The sequence below is a fragment of the Entelurus aequoreus genome, linkage group LG08 (genome assembly GCF_033978785.1).
Source record: "Entelurus aequoreus isolate RoL-2023_Sb linkage group LG08, RoL_Eaeq_v1.1, whole genome shotgun sequence".
In the NCBI taxonomy this organism is placed as follows: Eukaryota; Metazoa; Chordata; class Actinopteri; order Syngnathiformes; family Syngnathidae; genus Entelurus; species Entelurus aequoreus.
In genome coordinates this window covers 35,065,471-35,091,115 of record NC_084738.1, presented here as the reverse complement: position 1 = coordinate 35,091,115, position 25,645 = coordinate 35,065,471, and the positions used below count along the sequence as shown (strand labels likewise).

The window sequence follows — 25,645 nt, the reverse complement described above, 5'->3', positions numbered from 1 at the left end:
ATGATTTTATGTATGCCAACATATTTTAGTCTGTTTGCAACATTTGGTACACCTACACAATTTGATAAGGTCCAACACAAGACATTAAAAAGGATTGAATCTTAACTCTGGACTTTAAATTCAATAATCTGTTATCAATATGTGTCCTAATTAATTAATTGATTATATAATCAATCAATCAATCAATCAATCAATCAATCAATCATAGTTGATTTATATAGCCCTTAATCACAAGTGTCTCAGAGGGCTGCACAAGCCACAACGACATCATCGGCTCGGATCCCACATCAGGGCAAAAAAAACCTCAACCCAATGGTCACAATGACAACCCTCGGAGGGGACCGCAAATGTGGGGACCTCCCCCCTGGGCGACCAGTGCAATGGATGTCGAGTGGATGTAGTTAATAGTGTGAGAGTCCAGTCCATAGTGGGGCCAGCAGGGGACCATCTTGCGTAGAGACAGGTCAGCAGTACAGAGACGTCCCTAACTGATGCACAGAGGAGTGGTCCACCCCGGGTCCCGACTTTGAACAGCTAGCACATTATTTGTGGTCACCTGATAACCTCTCCACGCAAAAGAGGGTTGCAGAGCAGAAAAGAGACGGCAGATCAACTGGTCTAAAAAGGGGGTCTATTTAAAGGCTAGAGCAGTGGTTCTTAATCTTAACCTTGTTGGAGGTACCGAACCCTACCAGTTTCATATGCGCATTCACCGAACCAATCTTTAGTGAAAAATAAATAAAAAAATTTCAAATTCAAGACAAAGTTATATGTTTTTGGTAACACTTTAGTATGGGGAACATATTCTAAGTAACAAAAACTTAATTTAGAGTTTTTTGGACACTAGGGGAACATATTCTAAGTAACAAAGACTTAATTTAGAGTTATTTGGTTAGGGTTAGGGTTAGGGTTAGGGCCAGGGTTAGAAGGTTAGGGTTATAATAAGACCATGCCGAATAAGGCATTAATAAGTACTTGATAATGACTAGTTAAGAGGCAATATGTTACTAATTTGCATGTTAATAAGCAACTAATTAATGGTGAATATGTTCCCCATACTAAAGTGTTACCATGTTTTTTTACTGGTGCATAAAATGAACCGTGCATGAACATCACCTTGTTCAAACAACAAAACCAACATAGTGTCTAAACTCACAACAAATTACACACCTGCAAATCAGTCTGACTTCTGCTGTTACCATATCCGTAATACGCCGATAGGGAGAAGTTTTTATTGACACGATGAGTCGGGTGTGTTTTGACCTCCGCCGACTCACCGAACCCTTAGGGTTCGATTGAACCCAGGTTAAGAACCACTGGGCTAGAGTATACAAATGAGTTTTAAGATGGGACTTAAATGCTTCTACTGAGGTAGCATCTCTAACTGTTACCGGTAAGACATTCCAGAGTACTGGAGCCCGAATAGAACATGCTGTATAGCCCGCAAAGGTTTTTGGGGCTCTGGGAATCACTAAAAAGCCAGAGTTCTTAGAACGCAGATTTCTGACGTGGACAATACAATCACCAAGATAGGATGGAGCTAGACCGTTTAGTATTTTATACCTAAGTAGTAAATAATATAAGTAACATAAAGCAGCTTTAAAGACATACGGCATTAAACTGGTGTCATACTGCATCCGCCATTGTCAAGTCAGAATTAAAAGGGGACTTATGATAAACTTCACCTTTCTGACTTACATGTTGTTACAATGTTGTATCCTCGTGTTGAACAATGCCAAAGCATCAAATCATAAGGTTCACACATTTTGGCAAGAGCTGGCACGCAGTTTTGGATGCCTCTGTTCATGGGGTTTTGCAGTCTGGCTTCGTAGTGACGTCACCACAAGGTGGACGTACTTATTTAGACATTAAGGCAAACTCTCAGCCAGAGGAGGAGGAGCTCTCCCCCTCTGCTTTATTTTCATTTAATCTTGGCATGTGCATAATAACACTGACGTGCAACATGTTGTGACATAAATGCAGCTGTTTTTTATGCAGCTCTGAATTGATCTATGGGTGTGCGGTTGTACATAATGTTATGACCGAGTAAATCTACAATGTTTAAGAAGTTCATTTTCGACAGTGTGTAACAGGGACCAGCAACTTCAAGAGTAGTGCTGGCTGCTGGGCTGCGAGCTCAGGCTTTTAGTCAGCACACTCGACTCTCAATACATACGGCCAGTGTTTGAGTCCTTGTGCGGAATGGAGCAAAATGGCATGGGACTGAACCAGCTGGGTTACACGTGTCTGGAAAAAACATAGTGGGGACTGCTTGTGTGCGCTCTCGGCTCTGTGTGTGCATTTTGACACACTTAACATCATGTGCCTCGGCTCTGTACGTGACCACCACACAGTTGCATGCAAATGGAAAAAAAGTACCGGTATTTTTTAAAGACAGTTTAGTACAATTTTTAATTCATTAGTACCGGTATATTGTACAACCCTAGTATCTATACACGGCTCTGACTATCAATCAAAGTCAATCAAAGTTTATTTATATGGCCCTAAATCACAAGTGTCTCAAAGGCCTGCACAAGCCGCAACGACATCTTCGGCTCAGATCCCACATCAGGGCAAGGAAAAACTCAACCCAATGGGCTACAATGAGAAACCTTGGAGGGGGCCGCAGATGTGGGGACCCACCCGTGGGCGACCAGTGCAATAGACGTCGAGTGGATCTAGTTAATAGTGTGAGAGTGCAGTCTATAGTGGGGCCAGTCGGAGATCGTCTTGAGTGGAGACAAGTCAACAGCGCAGAGACGTCCCCAGATGAGTGGTCCACCCCGGGTTTCGACTTTGAACAGCTAGCGCTCATCTGTGGTCACCTAATCTGTGCCCGCCCTCTCCACGAAGACGAGAGGGGGCGGCAGATCAACTGGCGGCAGATCAACTGGCGGCAGATCAACTGGCGGCAGATCAACTGGTTTAAAAGGGGAGTCTATTTAAAGGCTAGAGTATACAAATGAGTTTTAAGATGGGACTTAAATGCTTCTACTGTGGTAGCATCTCTAACTGTTACCGGGAGGGCATTCTGACTAGTGGTACGCATACCACAGTTTGAGAATCACTGATCTGGATCACAAATAGTTGTGTCGAATGTCGATTTAAAATGATCATAGGTCTCCTTTAAGGTTATCAAACGTATAGTAATAATAGATCAACGTTTCTTTACGTGTCCTTCATGTCCTTTAATGCAATCTTTTCAATACAATCCAAAAAAGAAACATGGTGTAAACAAGGTGTAAAAATAAACCAAAGCAAATTCTCATCATTCACCCTTGTGTGTTATCACAGTGAATCCTTAGCTTCTTATTTCCAAACGCATCCTTCAGGGAGATTAAGGTAGAGGATTTATCTGTGATTATTTTATTTATATGCCATTCAGAGCAGTCACAAGATCAGTTTCATTTATATCTGCTTAAAATCTCCAAACAAACTTACACAGAGCAGCATGCATTTTATTATTGAATGTTAACACGAACCCAGTCATCCCATCCATGTGAAGAGTGAGGCATCTATATGACTTTAAAGCACTCTTATATTACGAGACGCTGTTATTTCATGGGTATATAAGTGAAAGAGGTTAACTGCAGTGTGTGTTGTGGTTGTTGCCAAGGCTGAATCATCTACGAAGAAGCCTTAATTGTTCTGAGCATTGTATCGCTCTCAGAGGTTAACATCCTATGGCAATATTTGTTTTGTTATGCCTAAAGTCCAATTGCTCCAATCCTTGGGTTTATGACAAAAGCTTGGTGGCATCCCCATCACATACCAAAGTCACGCACCAACCCAGCATTCATTTAAGGCTTTGTCCTAAATATAGGCGTTTGCTTTGCCTCGATTGCTAAGGAGACCTTATAAAAGCCTTTGCACCATTGCAGTTCACATTTTATGGGCTCAGACTTACTGCTGGTAAGGATGTTTGTGTGTTTACTGTTGTTGTTGTGCTAGCTACTGTCAAGTGTAGTTCAGATAATTGTCAAAAACCCCAGAATCAATGAAACAATGTCTACTTCTAGAGTGAACTGCAAAGATGAGTTCGGATGCTGAAATGTCTGTGTTTGGTGAGGCGGCTCCTTACCTGAGACGACCTGAACGGGAGCGGATCGAGGCCCAAAACCGTCTTTTTGATGCCAAAACGTCTGTGTATGTGGTGGATCCAAAGGAGCTGTTTGTCAAAGGCACTATACAGAGCAAAGAGACGGGCAAAGTGACTGTTAAGACCGACACTGGAAAGGTAGAGTACAAAGGAGAAGAAGTGTATGTTTCCAATTGCTTATACGTAACGTTTATCATTGCAGGTGGCAATAGTTACGGATGATGAAGTGTTCCCAATGAACCCCCCAAAGTTTGACAAAATTGAGGACATGGCCATGATGACCCACCTCAACGAAGCAGCTGTGCTATATAACCTCAAAGAGCGTTATGCAGCATGGATGATTTACGTGAGTAAATCCCTGTTGATCAACAACCACAAGATGTATTTTGAAGATACCAACATTATTAGAAATGTGACACTTTTGGCATTACTCATGACAGTCAGTCCAAATTCTTAATAGCATTTGAAGATGACACACAAGTTAAGTCTTCAGGCCAGGGTCTTCTAAAGATCCCAAAAACTTGTTTTAAAACCCGTGGAGACATGGCCTGGCATTCCAGGCCATAGCTCCCAGACTCTGGAACAATTTACACCAGTCCCTCCGTGATCTTGACTGTGTTGTCACTTTTAAGAAACATTTGAAAACTTCTCTTTTTAGTAAAGCTTTTAGTTAATGCACCTTTTAATTATCAATTTTAATTCACTTTGTATTCTTTTTTTGATGTTGCCCCTGTTGCTTTCATTGAATTGTTGTTTTACTTCACCTATGTTTTGCACAGCGCTTTGTGATTTTATCTGTGAAATGTGCTTTATAAATAAAATTTACTTACGTTCTTACTTACTTAAGTTTAAAATACATTTTTGCTTAAAGCGCATTCAGTTATCAGTGAATATTGTTGTTTAATTTTGATGACCCTGGTTTCAAAGTTTTTAAAAATCCACAGACAGCATAGTCATGTTTTCAGGGCTTCCAGCATGTATTCAGTTTCCACTGAGTGACAGTGTGCATAGAGATGACTGGGGCATGGGGATGCATTCAATCTGTTTCAGGCTATCAAATACAATTAATCCGTATTGAAAATAATGATGAATTAAAAGATTAGTATTTCCCCCCAATGGTTCATTGGCCATTTTGGGGCTTGAGCTTAATTGAGGCCGTAGGCTTCAGACTGTGCACACCTGTAAAAAGTATTTTCTAAGTCTAACTTTTACTCCCTCCACTAACCTCAATATATATATTTTTTTAATTGTGTGAAGTGGAAAGTAAGATCAAATTAAACAAACTGAACAACTCGGTGAATCAGGCCCATCATGTGTTGTGTTGTTATTTCAGACCTACTCTGGTCTTTTTTGTGTCACTGTGAATCCTTACAAGAGACTCCCAGTGTACAACCAAGAAGTGGTAGTGGCCTACAGGGGCAAGAAGCGCCAGGAGGCACCGCCACACATCTTCTCCATCTCAGACAACGCCTATCAGTTCATGCTCACTGGTAAACTGCCTGTACTAACTGCACTATCACTTCTACATGTGGTTCCACTGTAACTGTACAAATGTTTATTTCAGATAGAGAAAATCAGTCCATCCTTATCACGTAAGGTTGACTCAAACACTATATTACTATACTGTATACTACACTATAGCCATCCATCCGTTTTCTACCGCTTGTCCTATATTTTAATTTAAAAAACAACAACAACGAATGATTCTTGATGTGTGGTTTTTTTTATGTCCTGTAGTGGAGAATCCGGTGCAGGAAAGACTGTCAACACCAAGCGTGTCATCCAGTACTTTGCAACAATTGCAGGGTCTGGCGACAAAAAGAAAGATACCGGTGCCACAGGCAAGTTGCAGGTAATGTCAAAATGATTGACTTCTCTTTTCTTATAGCCTGCTGTCCATATAGTGTTAAAAATCATCTTTATTTCTAGGGTAATCTGGAGGATCAGATCATCTCTGCCAACCCACTTCTTGAAGCTTTTGGAAATGCCAAAACTGTTAGAAATGACAACTCATCACGTTTTGTGAGTGAAGGGTCTTATTTAAGATTAAGATTGACCACGAGAGCTTTAGCAAAATTCTGCTTTTGCAAATCTACCCACATTAACTTTTGTGTAAAGCAAACACCTCTACCAACAAATGCCATCTGATTTGTTGTTTTTGTAGAAATTGGTTATGTAGTCTTCATTAAATTATGGTGACTAAGCAACAACCATCCCCACAATGTTTGGACTTAGCAGAGGTAGCAATGCTCAATTGTGAATGACACTGGCAGAGAGCTGATATCAACAATATTTCAGCTCTAAATTAAGTTGTACGAGAGTTCAAAAACAGTAGAATCACAACACATAATACTAAGATGGGTGTCTAATATTTTGGTTACCTTCAAGGGGTCATCTAAAGCCCTTCCTTGTGGACTACATAACATGTAATGGTGGTTCTTTGGTCAATTTTTGCATGGATTATGTTTTACAAACATCTTAAAGCCGCACTCTGACCGTCTCTTCAGAATGCGCCGATTTGTGGTCTGTCTTATTTATGTGGCTCCACTTTGACTGCGTCTTCTCTCCGTCAGCCATTTGTAGTTTTTAGCGCTTCCATATCCAGTCTACTGACAGATTTAAATTATAACTAAACACTAATTTGTATTAGAAATAGCAACAGCGGAGGATGCATGTGCATGTACAAGCCAGTCTGCCCCACAATAAGAGGATAGAAAAAAAGAAGGAACTTATTGGCTACAATGTCGGACTACAGTGGCCGACTCGTGCAAAGTTTTTTGGGTAAAACTGGACCATTTATAGAGATATCCGCTGACGTCAGCAATGGGAAAAATGTCACAAATTGGGCAAATTCCAAATGGCTCGTTTGGAGGAAGTATGAAGGAAGGCAAGATTGTTGGATAAATAACTCTGCCATGCCTCCATGGTTTGATTTCACATTTTTGGAACTGATGCAGATCACAAAAACAGGTACTAATAGGTAAGAAGCATTGGTTTTGCATATTTGATCCCCTTTAAGAGGGTAAAACATTAGAAACATCTCTCAGTAGAAAAGAAGAGAAGGGAACTTAGTGGTGGAATAAGGAAGTACGGGAAAGTAAGAAAGAGTAAGAGGTTGAATAAGAAACCATGGGAAGGACAGTCTGGGAGATGAAAAAAGTAAACAAGAGTACTAGGTGCCAAATCTTATAGGCAGTTGTGAGTCTGGAGAGAAAGGACGAAGAGAAGGACTTGTATCATCTGGTTAGATAGAGAGAGACCAAGTTTTAAAGGATGTGCTGCAGGTTAGGAGTATAGAAAACAACTGGTTATGTACTAACGAGTGCACTTTAATGTAAATTTTGCGTAACTTTTGCTCCATAGTCACTTTTATAACTTACTTTCTGCGTATGTCTGCAAGAAGTTGGTTTGCCGGGGTGTGCCCAGAGTACAAATAGAACCCCGCCCTACCCTCGCCAAAAGAATCAATTTTAATCTTTTGAAAATGTACACTGTTAAGTATCTATCTCAAAGTCGTCACTGCAATTTTTCTTTTCCAGACACAGCCAAATATAAACTTCATAAAAAGTAGAGAGAATCCCCGGGTCACAACATTAGGTACACTTGCACACTCCGATCTTTACAGCACAGCCTCAAAAAAATCTGCTTTTACCTGAATTTATGCTACTATATGTTGCACATCAATGTTATGTTAACATCACAATGGCATCTCTTTTCCTGCCGCAGTACAGCGGCTAATCCAATTTCGTAGTGGGCCAATTATTGTGGACAACTAAACACAGAATTATTTATTCTAAAGTACTTTTTTTATTGACATAAAGCAGGCGGGAGTGCGTGAAACGAGATAGAATAAACTGCTGTGGCAGCTCAGCAGAGCGGGAGGAGGCTTGCCAAGACCATGTCCAAGAATGAGCACATATGTACATCTGCCAGGGTGTGATGTCTCAGATTCCCCCACTGTTAAAAAATAGTCCAAAACCCTGCTAAGCCTATATCAAAATGCATGAACCTCATGATTTGATGTGTTGGCATTGTTTAACATGAGTATCCAACACTGCAACAACAATTTTTAAGTCAGAAAAGACACAATTCATCATAGGTCCGCTTTAACATAATTTTGGAGGGCGAGAAGATGCCCGAGCAATATCAAAGAATTGCTCTTGTAGGAATCTTTAAGAATCAAGGTGATGTAAATAGCTGCAACAACAACAGACAAATCAAGTTGATAAGCCATACCATGAATATATGGCAATGAGTTATTGAAGTTAGGTTAAGACTTGATGTGATGATTAGTGAACATCAGTGTGACTTCATTCCCAGAAAGAGTAATTATCGGTGGTCACTCGAACGGGTATGACGATCCTCCTGGTAGGGGTGTATCCCTTTATGGAGGATGCCTGTGCGTGACTTTGTTTTACGTGGGGGGACTGGTGCACAGACAGTCACCACACGATCCTTGACAGAATCGGGTCAGGGTCCAGTGGCATGGAGTCCAAGATGACTGGGGACCCTTTTCTGCTACAGCCTTCTTCCGCCATCGCAGCCGTTGTGGTAGTTCTTCAATCTACCGTCTTCCGCCTGCTCCGCCGTTGAGGTCTTTACAGTATCCCTGGCTAGGGGGCAGTCAGGTACTAGGCCTTTGCCAAGGGCCACCTGGGGTAACAGTAATAAAGGGGTTAACCTCCTAGTGCCCCAAGACCCCATAGAGGAGCCTCCACTGCCGGATGCACTTTAACGTCATGCCCAGGACACAAAAAACCAGACAAAGGAAAAAAACAGAAAAGAGTACGACAGAGGCAATGTGCGCTCTGGGAGTGCTGTATGAGCCGTAAAACTTTCATTGTGTCAATGGATCTGGAGAAAGCTTATGGTAGACTGCCAAGAGAAAAGCTGTGTTTCTGGTGCAGGACATGGTACGTATGAAGATAGCAAGACAGGGAGGTTGTGGAGTGGAATACCTTCTTGTTCACAATGGTGATGGGCATGTTGACAGATGAGATGAAGCGGGACTAATCATAAACTATGTTTGCTGATGATACAGTCATCTGTCGTGAAATTTTCACTCAGAGCGAGCAGGATAGACATGTTTAAAACCGGGAGACACCCAAGAGGCAAGGTTGAGATGTTTGTGGGGGGATAGTGGATATATTGGACAAAGGAGGTAGAGTATGACGCTGATGGACATGAGGAACACAAGAAGAACACATAGGAGGTTGATCGATGTAGATAGAGAACATGAAGAGGGTTGGTATGACAAAAGAAGATGCAGGGGTGAGATGGAGGCAGACGATCCGCTTTGACGATCCCTAACGGGAGGAGCTGTAAACCAAGAGATCTTTGTAAAGTCTGAGGTTTTGTAAGGTCAAATATTATGGCAAGAATGTCTATTTTCATTAAAATGCAAACATGTTGTATGTTTCATCTATCAGGGCAAATTCATAAGAATTCACTTTGGAACAACGGGGAAGCTGGCCTCTGCTGATATAGAAACGTGTGAGTATCAATGAAAATGAACTATACACTTGTATTGTTTTAACTTTTAATCCTGATAAACTCATGTTTGATAGACTTGTTGGAAAAATCCAGAGTTACGTTCCAGCTGAATGCAGAGAGAAGCTATCATATTTTCTACCAGATCATGTCCAACAAGAAACCTGAGCTCATAGGTAACTTAGGGCTAATCATCAAGTTGATATTTTAAAATGAGTAATTACTATGTACTTCATTTAAATATTTCCTGCAGAGACTCTGCTTATTACCACCAACCCTTACGACTACCCATTTGTCAGCCAAGGGGAGATCAGCGTACCCAGCATTAATGACGGGGACGAGCTGATGGCCACAGATGTAAGACAAAAAGTTGAATGATTTATCGAACCTACAAATTTTGTCACAGTATTTGTCACAATGTGTTTTCAGAGCGCTATTGATGTCCTTGGATTCACTGGAGAGGAGCGGCTCGGCATTTACAAACTAACTGGTGCTGTGATACATTATGGGAACATGAAATTTAAGCAGAAGCAGAGAGAGGAGCAGGCAGAACCAGATGGGGCAGAGGGTAATTGGTATTCATGGAACTCTGCACTATGTTTTCATGGTTCCATGTAAGAAATTAATTCTAACCGTAGTTCTTTTTGTTTCATGTTTTCTGTTCAAAACCAAATCAGTGGCTGACAAAGCAGCTTATCTGATGGGTCTCAACTCGGCAGATCTATTGAAAGCACTGTGTTACCCCAGAGTGAAAGTTGGGAATGAGTATGTCACCAAAGGACAGACTGTGCAACAGGTACATTTTGTTGGAGATAAATTATTTAACCATTCCAATGTAATCTTTACTCAAGTGCCATAAACTCTACAACATGGCTATTCACCTGGCAGCCCTTGAGCCAAATCTACAGTATCCCCTTGGCCTTTTGTAAAATTTCCAACTGAACTGCAGTGAAATCATGGAATGTTGACAAATTCCCTTACTGATTCAGTTTTTCATAAGTAACTACACTGAACACTATACAGTCACACTGTTTTATATCATTATAGGTATACAACTCCATTGGTGCTTTGGCCAAATCCGTCTATGAAAATATGTTTCTGTGGATGGTCATTCGCATTAATCAGATGCTGGACACAAAGCAGCCACGCCAGTTCTTCATTGGCGTATTGGATATCGCTGGTTTTGAAATCTTTGATGTATGTGTGCATTCATAATTACTGGAGTCATAATGGAATCTTGTAGTTCAAGTCCAACTGTTGTCTTTTTCAGTATAATAGTCTGGAGCAGCTGTGTATCAATTTTACCAATGAGAAACTGCAACAGTTTTTCAATCATCACATGTTTGTGTTGGAGCAAGAAGAGTACAAGAAGGAGGGGATTGAGTGGGAGTTCATTGACTTTGGGATGGATCTGGCTGCTTGTATAGAACTCATTGAAAAGGTTAGTTACATCTTTTACACACAATTATTGATAAATCATGACAATTTTACCTTTAAACCACTGTTCTCCACAGCCGATGGGCATCTTTTCCATCCTGGAAGAGGAATGCATGTTCCCCAAGGCATCAGATACAACTTTCAAAAACAAACTCTATGACCAACATCTTGGAAAATCCAACAATTTTCAGAAGCCCAAGCCTGTCAAAGGCAAAGCTGAGGCTCACTTCTCCTTGGTTCACTATGCTGGCACTGTGGACTACAGCATCACGGGTTGGTTAGACAAGAACAAGGACCCGCTCAATGAAACTGTAGTCCAGCTCTATCAAAAAGCCGCCCTAAAACTATTGGCCTTTCTTTATTGCAGTTATTCTTCATCAGATGGTAAATCCTTGAATTACTAACACTTTTTGGTGACACGCTTTGGTTGTAAAATGATTTATCATAAAATATTGGTTGTCAGAGAACAGTGGCAGATCTGGAGTTACGGCAAAGAAAGCTTCAAAAAAGAAGGGCTCATCTTTTCAGACAGTTTCAGCTGTTTTCAGGGTAACATCTTTATGAAACACAGTCTGAGTGCATTTTTAAAAGTTTGCCACATAGTAATGACACTGATTCTTTCCAACAGGAGAACCTTGGGAAGCTCATGACCAATCTCAGGAGCACTCATCCGCATTTTGTTCGGTGTCTCATTCCAAATGAAACAAAAACTCCAGGTATTTCTGTTTTACAGGACTATACACTCACAGGTCACACAAAGTAAGGAAAACCTGATGTGACCAAACTCAATTAAATTTATTTAAGATAACCCCTTGAGATTTGTCAAAATAGCTAAAGCCATTCAATTAATTGCACCGTTTCAATATTTTGTGGAAATATGTTTTTCGTTAGATTCAAAGTAGAGTTGAGCACACAAAAAGATGATCAGATTGTGCTATTTTCAAATAAAACAGTGCAAGTCCCTGGTGACTAACCCTAGCTATTGAGTGCCTTCTTTTTATTGTTTTTATTGTTTACTTTTCAATAATGAAAAATAGTTAAAATGATAGGATTATACAGACTGGATTAGACATTTGGATTCTAGCTAGGGGGAACAGCTTTAATGAAAACAAACAGCCAAAGAAGAATATTATATTATGTCGTATGTCCACAATTTTGTAGGGGATGTGTATCAAAAATTGTGTAGGTTCTTGTTTAGCACATCTGCCATAATTTTAAACTACAGTAAAGTTTACTAGAAATTTGTTGTGGTGTTTTTGCATTATCCTGCTAACTTAACAAACAGGGGGAAACTGGACTTGACGGAGGTAACAACTGAAATGTTGCAATGTGGATTTGGCAGCTACAGGTATTACTATTTAAACAAAAATCATGAATGCAGCCATTTAACATTTTAGCTTCTGTGAGCGTAGTGTCCCAAATTAAGAGCAACCATCAAAACATCAGTGAAAGCAACGTGACTGCATTATGACTGTGACTTTGTCCTTTAGGAATCATGGAACATCACCTGGTCATACACCAGCTGCGCTGTAACGGTGTGCTGGAGGGAATTAGGATCTGCAGGAAAGGGTTCCCCAGTAGGATTTTGTATGGGGATTTCAAGCAAAGGTATTGTAAGTAGAAGTAAAATAAGTCAGGACGCTGAATTGTTAATCATATTTTTCCGTAGGTATAAAGTACTGAATGCCAGTGTGATCCCTGAAGGACAATTCATCGACAACAAGAAAGCTGCTGAGAAGCTCTTGGGCTCTATCGACGTGGATCATTTACAGTATAGATTTGGCCACACAAAGGTATCTTCAGTTCATCAAACACACCAACATTTGCTTTAGGGTAGTTGTCAATCAAGTTTTTATACCTGTATATGTTGCACAATCCTTCAGGTGTTCTTCAAAGCAGGGCTTTTGGGTCTGCTAGAAGAAATGAGGGATGAACGACTTGCCTCTCTCATCACCATCACTCAAGCCTTGTGCCGTGGTTTTCTCAGGAGGAAGGATTTTCTGCAAATGATGTCTCAGAGGTATGGAGAATTATGGTACATGAATCACAATAATTGAGATCCAATGGTTATATTAATGCACAATTGCATGAATTCCATCTTTGTAGAGAATGTATTTACATTATCCAGTACAACATCCGCTCCTTTATGAACGTGAAACACTGGCCCTGGATGAAGCTTTATTTCAAGATCAAGCCATTGTTGAGGAGCGCTGAAACTGAGAAGGAAATGGCCACCATGAAGGAAGAATTTGCAAAGTGCAAAGAGGATTTAGCCAAAGCCGAGGCTAAGAAAAAGGAGCTTGAAGCTAAAATGGTTTCTCTGGTTCAAGAGAAGAATGACTTGTGTCTGCAGATCCAATCTGTGAGTAGAACCTCAGATGAATAATTGAATATCTGTCCTAATAGTTCCAGCAGGTAGTGTTGTTTTATTTCTTTCTGATATGTATCATACTTGAAAGTGATTCAACTTCATTAGGAATGTGTATGAACAAACATAAACTAATTATTTTTTTCTTCTAATTAGATAAGGCAGATGACAGCATACTTTATACATCCATGAAGGAAATTAAAACGAATTAATTGAATAATACTTTACATTGTTTTAGGTGTTTTTAAAAAGAAGATATTACATAGCTGCGATGAGGTGGCGACTTGTCCAGAGTGTATCCCGCCTACCGCCCGATTGTAGCTGAGATAGGCTCCAGCGCCCCCCGCCATCCCAAAGGGAATAAGCGGTAGAAAATGGATGGATGGATGGATATTACATAGCTACACTTTTAAAGGCCTACTGAAATGAAATGTTCTTATTTAAACGGGGATAGCAGGTCCATTCTATGTGTCATACTTGATCATTTCGCGATATTGCCATATTTTTGCTGAAAGGATTTAGTAGAGAACATTGACGATAAAGTACGCAACTTTTGGTCGCTGATAAAAAAGCCTTGCCTGTACCGGAAGTAGCGTGACGTCAAAGGTTGTGGAGCGCCTCACATCTGCACATTGTTTACAATCATGGCCAGCAGCAGCGAGAGCGATTCGGACCGAGAAAGCGACGATTACCCCATTAATTTGAGCGAGGATGAAAGATTCGTGGATGAGGAAAGTGAGAGTGAAGGATTAGAGGGCAGTGGAAGCGATTCAGATAGGGAAGATGCTGTGAGAGGCGGGTGGGACCTGATATTCAGCCTGGGTAATGACTAAAACAGTAAATAAACACAAGACATATATATACTCTATTAGCCACAACACAACCAGGCTTATATTTAATATGCCACAAATTAATCCGCATAACAAACACCTCCCCCCTCCCGTCCATATAACCCACCAATACAACTCAAACACCTGCACAACACACTCAATCCCACAGCCCAAAGTACCGTTCACTTCCGTAAAGTTCATACAGCACAGATATTTCCCCAAAGTTACGTACGTGACATGCACATAGCGGCACGCACGTACGGGCAAGCGATCAAATGTTTGGAAGCCAAAGCTGTACTCACGGTAGCGCGTCTGCTATCCAACTTAAAGTCCTCCTGGTTGTGTTGCTGTTGTCAGGCTTGTCCCTGACAGTTTGATCAAGTTTTAGTTTTCCTCTGCGTTTGTCTTAGTTTCCTGTCTTTAGTTCCTGTCAGTGCTTTTATTTTGTCTTCATTTCCTGATTGTCTCCCTAAGTGCTTTGTCCCCTCAGCTGTGGCTGATTGGCACATGGCCACACCTGGTGCCAGTCAGCCAGCTGCCTATTTAAACCTGTCCTGCCCTCCAGTCACTGCTGGATCATTGTCATTAGAATACTTGTCACTTGTCACTTCTAGCTATTTGTCGTTGTAGCTCCGTCTACTTTTGTCCACTCCGCTTTAGTCATAGTTCCTTCTTGTCACAGTAAGTGTTTTTGTTTATTGTCCAGAGTTAGCCTTTGTGCTATTTTAGTTTATAGCCTAGTTTGTTCTCCGCCTTGTGCGCGCCTTTTGTTTGTTCCCTTTTGTTTGTTTTTTGCCAGAGTATTTTAATGAAATCATGTTTTCCCATTCAATGCCTGCCATCATCTCTGCATCTTGGGGTTCGTCAACTACAAACTTTGACAGAATGATCCAGCCAAATTCGAACCTCGCAGAGATGTCCATGGCGGAGAGGCTTAACAAAGCTTTGGAATGGATGGCTAAATTAAAGAAAAGTTCGGCCGCTTTTAAAGCCCTCTCCTACCCACCCCTGTCGTCTGTGGGCCTAGCGGGGGACGTCTGGGATCCGTCCCTTGGGGGGGGGGGGGGGTTATGAGTAGCTGTGCAGCTGGGGAGGCACAGCTACTCACCCCAGTGGGTCTGCAACAGACGGCGCCATGCTCTCCGGTGGGCCGGCAGACGCCACCATGCTCTCCGGTGGGCAGGCAGACGCCACCATCATCTCCGGTGGGTCTGCAACCAACGGCGCCACCATCATCTCCGGTGGGTCTGCAACCAACGGCGCCATCACCCTCTCCGGTGGACCAGCAGGGGTCTCCACCATCCTCTCCGGTGGACCAGCAGGGGTCTCCACCACCATGCACTCCGGTGGACCAGAAGAGGGCGCCACCACCATGCACTCCGGTGGGCCAGCAGCAGAGGGCGCCACTACCATGCACTCCAGTGGGCCAGCAGCAGAGGGCGCCACCACCATGCACTCCGGTGGGCCAGCAGCAGAGGGCGCCACCACCATGTACTCCGGTGGGCCAGCAGCAGAGGGCGCCACCACCATGCACTCCGGTGGGCCAGCAGCAGAGGGCGCCACTACCATGCACTCCGGTGGGCCAGCAGCAGAGGGCGCCACCATCATGCACTCCGGTGGGCCAGCAGCAGAGGGCGCCACCACCATGCACTCCAGTGGGCCAGCAGCAGAGGGCGCCACCACCCTCTCCGGGTGGCCAGCAGAGGGTGCCGCCACCACCCTCTCCGGGTGGCCAGCAGAGGGCGCCGCCACCACCCTCTCCGGGTGGCCAGCAGAGGGCGCCGCCACCACCCTCCCCGGGTGGCCAGCAGAGGGCGCCGCCACCATCCTTCCCGGTGGGCCCTCCCACGCTGGCGGTCGAGCCGCCTCGACAATTGCGGCGGCGTTCAACTCGCCGTCGCCACACGACTCTTCCCCGCTGGTTGCGGGGACACTTGGCCTGGCGGCCCACCTCCTTGTCCTCCCTCCACCCTCCCGTGACTTTGGACTGTTTTTGTTGGGGGGCGGGGGGATTTGCTAGAACGTCTAGCATCCGTTATGGGAGGGGGGGCTACTGTCAGGCTTGTCCCTGACAGTTTGATCAAGTTTTAGTTTTCCTCTGCGTTTGTCTTAGTTTCCTGTCTTTAGTTCCTGTCAGTGCTTTTATTTTGTCTTCATTTCCTGATTGTCTCCCTAAGTGCTTTGTCCCCTCAGCTGTGGCTGATTGGCACGTGGCCACACCTGGTGCCAGTCAGCCAGCTGCCTATTTAAACCTGTCCTGCCCTCCAGTCACTGCTGGATCATTGTCATTAGAATACTTGTCACTTGTCACTTCTAGCTATTTGTCGTTGTAGCTCCGTCTATTTTTGTCCACTCCGCTTTAGTCATAGTTCCTTCGTATCACAGTAAGTGTTTTTCTTTATTGTCCAGAGTTAGCCTTTGTGCTATTTTAGTTTATAGCCTAGTTTGTTCTCCGCCTTGTGTGCGCCTTTTGTTTGTTCCCTTTTGTTTGTTTTTTGCCAGAGTATTTTAATTAAATCATGTTTTCCCATTCAATGCCTGCCATCATCTCTGCATCTTGGGGTTCCTCAACTACAAATTCTGACAGCTGTAGCCAGCCGCTAATACACCGATCCCACCTACAGCTTTCTTCATTGCTGTCTTCATTGTTCATTAAACAAATTGCAAAAGATTCACCAACACAGATGTCCAGAATACTGTGGAATTTTGCGATGAAAACAGACGACTTAATAGCTGGCCACAATGGTGTCCCAATATGTCCGCACAATCCGTGACGTCACGCGCAAACGTCATCATACCGAGACGTTTTCAGCAGAATATTTCGCGGGAAATTTAAAATTGCACTTTACTAATCTAACCCGGCCGTATTGGCATGTGTTGCAATGTTAAGATTTCATCATTGATATATAAACTATCAGACTGCGTGGTCGGTAGTAGTGGGTTTCAGTAGGCCTTTAAAGTAACTTGCGAAACATAAACTGTGATATGTTCAGACATAGGAATTATGTCTTTATATGGTTTGTATGGTTATGAGTAGCTAAACTCAAGGTGTGAATGTGGAAAAAAGTTTGGTTGAGTGAAATATAGTATATATTTTTTAATTTTTTGGGGGTTTTTTTGCTTTTGTTTTGACCATTCTGTGTTGATGTATTTGCTGTGTTTTATGTGTGATGTAGGAAGGTGAAAGTTTGGCAGACGCAGAGGAAAGATGTGACGGACTAATAAAAATGAAGATTGTACTGGAGGCAAAAACCAAAGAACTGCGAGAACGACTGGAGGATGAGGAGGAAGTGAATGCTGAGCTCACCGCTAAGAGGAGGAAGCTGGAGGACGAATGTTTGGAGCTAAAGAGGGACGTTGATGACTTAGAGCTCACCCTGGTTAAAGTAGAAAAGGAAAAACATTCAACTGAAAACAAGGTTTGTGTCTTCTGGGTTTTTAACCTACAAAGACAATCATTTCATTTAGAGTGATCCTTCAGGTCAAGAATCTGATAGAAGAGATGTCCACTCTGGATGATACCATTGCCACATTATCCAAGGAGAAGTCTGCTTTGCAGCAAGCACATCAGCAGACCCTTGAGGACCTGCAAACAGAGGAAGACAAAGTCAACTCTCTGAGCAAAGCTAATGTCAAGCTGGAGCAACAAGTTGATGATGTATGTCAAAAGCCTTTACTCTTTTTCTAAATCCATGCAATTATAGCTTTAAAATCTCACTGAAAATGTATCTGTGGGTTAGCTTGAGGGTTCTCTAGAACACGAGAAAAAGAAATGCATGGATGTCGAAAGGGCCAAGAGAAAAATAGACGCAGATCTTAAACTAGCCCAAGAAGCCATCATGGATTTGGAAAATGACAAAAAACAGCTGGAGGAGAACCTTAAAAAGTATGCACTGATACAAGTATTTAAACCAGAGCCCAATTGCTTATGAAGGTGCCATTTGAATATGTTCTATGCTTTTTCAGAAAAGACTTTGAATTAAGTCAACTTTCATCCAAGATCGAGGATGAGCAGAGTATGGCTGGCGGGTCTCAGAAGAAAATCAAGGAGCTGCAGGTATTTTAAAAATAAATCAATATTTTGATTTAGAACATAAATCAATAAGTGAATGAATACAATTAAATACGATTGGCGAATTGTCCAGGGTGTACCCCGCCTTCCGCCCGATTGTAGCTGAGATAGGCTCCAGCGCCCCCCGCGACCCCGAAGGGAATAAGCGGTAGAAAATGGATGGATGGATGGATGAACATAAATTCAACACACTTAACTGATTAAATAGAATGGACCAGACTTAACCGCATCCTGATGAATCTTGCTTTGACATTCCACATACAGATGACATTTGCATAAATTATTTGAGGTCATGATACAATTTCTTTGAAATGCGCAAACTGGATTAGATCTAAATTATTAAGCATGTACAGTGGTACCTCGATTTACGAGATGTCGCTCAGCTTATTGTTATGCTTTAAGTTCGTAGCATACATTTGAGCTAAAAGCCTCCCCACCGCTAGTTTGTGTAGCAACAGTCAAAATGAACCCCGTAAAATCCGTCCCAAAACATCCGGTCTTACTCGCTAGTAGTAGCTTATAGCAAGAGCTCGACATACCTTGGTTTTCCAACTATGCAAACGGAGAATGTAAGCGCAAAGTTTTTTGTTTTTTTTTGAAAAGGCAGGGTATATGTTGTGGGGTTTTGGGAGGGCTAAGCACGGATTGAATTAATTTCAATTTATTTCAAGTCAGTGTGTTTGATTTAAGATACAAGTGTTATGAGTTACGAGCTTGTTCATAGAACAAATTAAGCTCATAAATTGAGGTACTACATCCATACAGTACACATTGTAAATTGTGGATTTGGCAAAAAACAATTCCCACATTAAAAGAACAGTGGTTTTTTTTTTTTTTTTACATTTTGATTTGATTCGACTATGCGATTAGTTGGTGACCAATCAAAGGTAAACCCGCTTCTTGCCCAAAGTCACCTGGGATAGGCTCCATATTTACCTGTGACTCTTTTGAGGATAAACGGCATAGAAAATGGATGGATGGATGTATTTGATAAGCGGTAGAAAATGGATGGATGGATGTATTTGATAAGCGGTAGAAAATGGATGTATTTCATTTAATAGCCTGGTGGCACAGTGATTGGAACATCTGATTTATGGAGTTCAATTTCTCCCCATGTTTGCCTGGTTTTACTCTCTGTAATCTAGGTCTGGGGCAGCCAGGAATTCTGGGTCTCATTACAAAAGAAAAATCACATGGACCCCTCCTGGGCAGCAGTTGTTGCTGTTGTCAGTCAATCAATCATCAATCACAATTAACTTATAGAGCCCTTAATCACAAGTGCCTCAAAGGGATTCACAAACCACAACGACATCCCCTGATCTGAACCCACAAGGGGGCAAGGAAAAACTCCTCATGCCTGAACTGGGAAAAAGAAGAAACCTTGAAAAGAGGCCACAGATGTGGGGACCCCCCTCCTAGGTGACCGGCTGCAATGGATGCAGAGTGGGTACAATGATTAAATTGTTACATTAATAGACAATGTGACAGTCCAGTCCATCCGGTTGCCAGCAGAGGGTTGCAGGGGGATCTTCTTGTATGTAGACAAATCGGCAACGCAGTGACGTCACCAACTGATGCATAGAAGAAGGGTCACGATTTAGAACTGCTAGCGCTTCTCCCAGACCAGTACCTCTCCAGAGATTATCTGTGACCACATGGCAGTCCTGAGTTCAATCCTGGACTCGGGGTCTTTCTGTGTGGAGTTTGCATGTTCTCCCCGTGACTGCGTGGGTTCCCTTCGGGTACTCCGGCTTCCTCCCATCTCCAAAGACATGCACCTGGGGATAGGTTGATTGGCAACACTAAAATGGCCCTAGTGTGTGAATGTGAATGTGAATGTGAATGTTGTCTGTCTATCTGTGTTGGCCCTGTGGTGAGGTGGCGACTTGTCCAGGGTGTACCCCGCCTTCCGCCTGAATGCAGCTGAGATAGGCTCCAGAACCCCCCGCGACCCCGAAAGGGACAAGCGGTAGAAAATGGATGGATGGATGGTACTTGGTACCCTCTACATGCAGGAGAGGGGGGACAGAGCGGAAAAGAAAAGCGGCAGGTCAATTGATCTAAACAGGATTTATCCAAAAGCTAGATTGTATAAATGAGTTTTAAACTGGGACTTAAATGCTACTATTGAGATAGCATCTCTAACTGTTGCCGGTAGGGCACTCCAGAGTACTGGAGCCCGAATAGAAACGTTCTAGAGCTTGCAAACTTTTTTTGGGTTATGGGAATCACTAATAAGCCGGCGTTGTTGGAACGCAGATTTCATGATGGAACATACGGCACCATACAATCAGCAAGATAAGATGGTGCCAGGTACGGAGGTAAAAAACAACAACTTCAAATCGCACCTGGAGTGTACCGGGAGCCAGTGCAGGGGGCCCGGTATTGGAGTACTATGATCAAACAATCTTGTCCTAGTTAAAAGTCTAGCACCTGCATTTTGTACCAAGTGTTATGTTTAATGATGGACATCAAGAGACCCGAAAATAATATGTTACAGTAATTGAGATGAGACATAACAAATGCATGTATAATAATCTCAGCATCACTAGTGGACAAAGGGGGACAAATTGTAGCAATAAATCAGTGATGAAAGAAGGCTGTTTTAGTAACACTCTTAACGTGCAGCTGAAACAAGAATGTTGGGTCGAAAATAATGCAGAGTTTTTTCACCGGGTCACTTTGGACAATTGTTTTATTGTCGAAATTTAAGGTGTCTAGCAGGACAGATAATCAACATCTCTGTTTTCTTGGCATTAAGATGCAAAAAGTTGCTTGACATCCATTGTTTAATTTCATTTAGACATGCATCCAGATGACAGCAATCTGCCGTGTTGGTCAGATGTAAAGCTGGGTGTCATCAGCATAACAGTGAAAGCTAACACCTTATTTGCGTGGGATGTCGCCTAACGGACCTTAACATACTCCAAGGTCACGTTGTTTTCGGATACACCGTGCGTCCTTTCAGTGACATAGGAGTTAAACCAGGAAAAAGCTAAGTCTGTACCTTTTGGGACCCCGTTAATAAGGAGCCCTTGGAATGGTCCTAACTTGTGTCCCTGATTTAACAACTTGTGAACTGTTGGAGTTTTCCTCGTATGTAGCCTACTTTTAGTATAAACAGGCTTCTCCATACAGCATAACCTGCTCAGTGGCCTTGTGGTTAGAGTGTCCGTCCTGAGACTGGAAGGTCTTGAGTTCAAACCCCGGCCGAGTCATACCAAAGACTATAAAAATGGGACCCATTGCCTCCCTGCTTGGCACTCAGAACCAAGGGTTGGAATTGGGGGTTAAATCACCAAAAAGATTCCCGAGCGCGGCCACCGCTGCTGCTTACTGCTCCCCTCACCTCCCAGGGGGTGAACATAGGGATGGGTCAAAAGCAGAGGATAATTTCACCACACCTAGTGTGTGTGTGTGTGACTATCGTTGGGACTTTAACTTTAACTTTAACCTGTCCTGTGACACCAATCTTTTATGAATGGACTAATTTGTACAATTTCTCCACTTAGGCACGCATCGAAGAGCTAGAAGAAGAGATTGAAGCAGAGCATTTGGCCCGAGCCAAGGTGGAGAAGCAGAGGTGTGACCTCTCAAGGGAGCTTGAGGAGATCAGTGAGAGCCTGGAGGAGACCGCAGGGGCAACCACAACTCAAATAGAGATGAACAAGAAGCGAGAGGTGGAATTTCAGAAATTGAGACGAGACCTCGAGGAGTCCACCCTCCACCACGAGGCCATAGCTGCCGCGCTGAGAAAGAAACACGCGGACAGTGTGGCTGAGTTGGCAGAGCACATTGACAACCTGCAGCGAGTCAAACAGAAGCTGGAGAAGGAGAAGAGCGAGTACAAGATGGAGGTTGATGACATGTCTGGTAGTGTTGAGGCTGCAGTCAAAGCCAAGGTAATCTGGGGTTGTATAACTACATGGTCTAAAAGTAACACATTTTTCATGACATTATTATGTTTGAATTTTTTTTTAAACACAGAGCAATTATGAGAAGCTGTGTCACTCCATGGAGGACCAACTGAGTGAATACAAGACAAAACATGATGAAGACACACGTTTGATAACAGACTTAAATGCTCAAAGGTCACGGCTTCAGAATGAAAATGGTAATTTCTGGAGTACAATTTTACAAAAAAGGAAGCTCTTGTTAATGTTTATTGAAGTTATTTGTGTGACTAGGTGAGTTTTCTCGTCTTCTTGAGGAGAAGGAAACAATCCTTGCTCAAATATCAAAAGCCAAGCTTGCCTACTCCCAGCAAATTGAGGAGCTCAAGAGGCAGGTTGAAGAGGAAACTAAGGTATTTTGTATTATGGTTTTCTTCTTTTTAGAAGCAATAGTCAGTGATGCAAATGTTATTCGACGCTTGCATGTTTTATAGCTTAGGACAAATAGGAAGCAATGCCGCGGAAACCTGTGAAAGATGTTGAAACATACCTCCTAGATGGATGGACATGGCAACACAAGATAATCTTTTATGTGTTTAGTTGCACAAATGTATGTTGAATAGTACTAGTGTAGTGCAAAGTCCAGGTTGTCAATGAGAACCAAAGTAGATTTAACACAAGAGTTTTATTTTACTCATAATCAAATGGTACAATGGTTGGGTTGAGTTGTCTAGCACACAGAAAGTTTCCCCCCCGGGCGCGCCCGTCACCATGAAAAAGATGGTGCCCAAAACACTCTCTTCGTTTGGCTTTATCCCTTTCTTATCTCTCTTGTTAGTGCGTCAATGTCTTGTTTTGTTTTCCCTATCTGTTCCATAACAACTCGAATCTTTTAGACAGTCAACACATTCAGTTAGACAGGTTGGCATGACTTAAAGTTCACTTTTGTCCCACAGAAGAGGAAGAGAAATCAAAATGGGCATACATTTTTGACAGACATGAACTATAGGTCAAAGGTCAGAAATTCTACTACATACCCGCCTTCCAGGGTCTTAAGACCCTGGACCAAAACAATTTCTGATATAGACCACTAAATTAATTCTCTACCGCAGATAGAGGCAAAAACCTCAATGTTTTTATACGAGGCAAAAATTCCGTCTATGACCCTCCTTCAGAGCGATCGCTGTTACCAGCCTGCAGTAAAACCATCTCACAGAACACAATTAGTGGCCTACCCTTTGAGTTAGTAACGTAATCCCAAAATACTTTGATCATGAACATAATTAGATGAATATATATATATATGCTTATTCAAGATGTATTTTCACATTAATAATGAATCAAACAAGATCTGGTTTAGAATTAATATAGACTTATGACTGTAAGCTGTTGCATTATTATTTTTCCCGGCATTTGCAATGAATGTAGTTACCAATTGATTTTGTACACACAACTGAATTTCGTATGAGTCCATGTTCGATTAGTGCTCGTATGGATGGCTCGGTGGTGCCTCAGGCCGGTGGCCTGCCGACACCTCGTTGGGCTTTCGGCTGCCCTGGTGAAGAAAGAGATCCACTCAAACAGTCTGTCTCTGTCTGTTCTTGGGGTGTGGTTCAGTCCATTGGGCAGACTGTTTAATGGCATGTCCGTGCTGGCCGAAATTGGGGAAGAGTATGGGGCTTTGGGGAAGGCCCTCGGCTTGCTTCAACGCCTCCTCGCTGCTTCGGCACTCCCGACACCTCTTTCCACAGCTGCTGGAGTCCCGGTGGACACATTGGCTGGCAACGTTAGTTGTTCTCGTCATCGCTGGCAAGGTGTTGTCTCTCCTCTCGGTTCCTTCCAGTCAGGTATCGGGTGTTGGTCCTGGATCGGCTTTGACCGTGCCCCTCTTAGCGAGTGCAAGGGAATCTGGAGTGGCTGCTTTCATCCTCAAATCTGCACAGAGGAACTGGCACACAAATTCGATATTTTGCAAACTTACCATTTTGGTCTCATGGTCTTTCCACCTTCCTAGGAAGCTGCTGGTCCTGAGAAGTGCTGATCTTGTGACTGAAGATGATAACCTGTTTTCTTAAAATAGGTGCCGTTGTTTGACCTAATCTTTTTGGGGAAACCATGTCGGGATATTAGATCATTCACAAAACATTTAATTACTGAATTGGCACCCTCCTTTGAGGTTGGGGTTGCTTTCGCCAACCACTGCAATTGTCAATCTAAATCATTACGTTCCTTTATCCTTGTACCGGATTGATCATATCGATTAAATAAAACCTCAACACGCTCAAACTTGACCCAATCCAAACTCACCTCCCCCCTCTGTCCCTCTCACAGGGACAGTGTTAGTCGCAGTAATAGTAATAGTAGTAGTAGTAGTAGTATTAGTAGTTTCAGAAACATCCAAGAAAAAGAAAAGGCAGCTGATAGTCAAGTGCAGCAAGAACAGAGGCGGAGGACAGGTCATGTTTGAGGTCACTGTTCGCTTTTGCAATAGTACTTTGATATTTTACAACACCTAGTGAATTATTGTGGCCACAATAATTCACTAAATAGTTGTATTTAATTTAGCCTATCTATGATGGGACAATGCACAGAAACATTAAGTTCAGAAACAGATATGTTCTGTACCAGATTATATCTAAATAGCTACTTTCCATCTGCAGTCCCTGGCTACCTAAATTAAAGGGATCCAAAAATCACGCACTAAAATTATGACACTAATTAATCATAATAAATATATACATTCATAATAATCAATAATTAATCAAAAATAATCATACTGTAGCATGTATTCAATTTTAAGAAAAGTCACCAAATGCCCCTTCATGGACACATACTTACCATACAATACAACCACACCTTATTTACATCATCACACAAAGACAATACCTGCTCTTGTTCACATCTGTCATCATTCGTAAAAACAACCAAGCTTTTAACAGCCGTACCTCACAATTTACAACAAAAATGCTCTCATGGATAAATATAGTACACATTAAGTTGATGTGTCAACATAATGCCCCTCTTAGTGACCGTCTGAGCAGCCTTGATTGCTCCAAAGCCACTTTTTAATTTCAAATTGTCTATTCCTTTTGTTATAACGTGGAGAAGGCTAATTGGTCTGTACATGTTCTGGTCTTCTTTATTTCCTGCTTTATGGATTTAATTATAGTAGCAGTTTCTCGACGTGGTAGGGAAAGTGTTTTCCATTATTGATTTATTTATCAATCGTTGTTTTACGAGCAATAATACAATCCATATATGTTTTTAGGAAGATAGTGTCCAACCCATATATATATCTCTAGATCGTGAGTCTGATAATGCAGCGAAGATTTTGTTTAACTTTGTTTCATTTGTTAATTCTAAAATTAGTCCATCCTGAATAAATGACAATTATTTGCACTGATTTTGAGGGATTTTTTATTCAGGGTTTGTACAGACTGGATGAAATGTTCATCA

The 25,645-nt window shown here is 42.3% G+C and overlaps 1 pseudogene; it reads left to right on the top strand.

The window, feature by feature from the left end:
• The first annotated feature begins 3,785 nt into the window (after positions 1-3,785).
• Positions 3,786-25,645, top strand: part of LOC133655824 (myosin-4-like) — a 249,022-nt pseudogene continuing 227,162 nt past the window's right edge.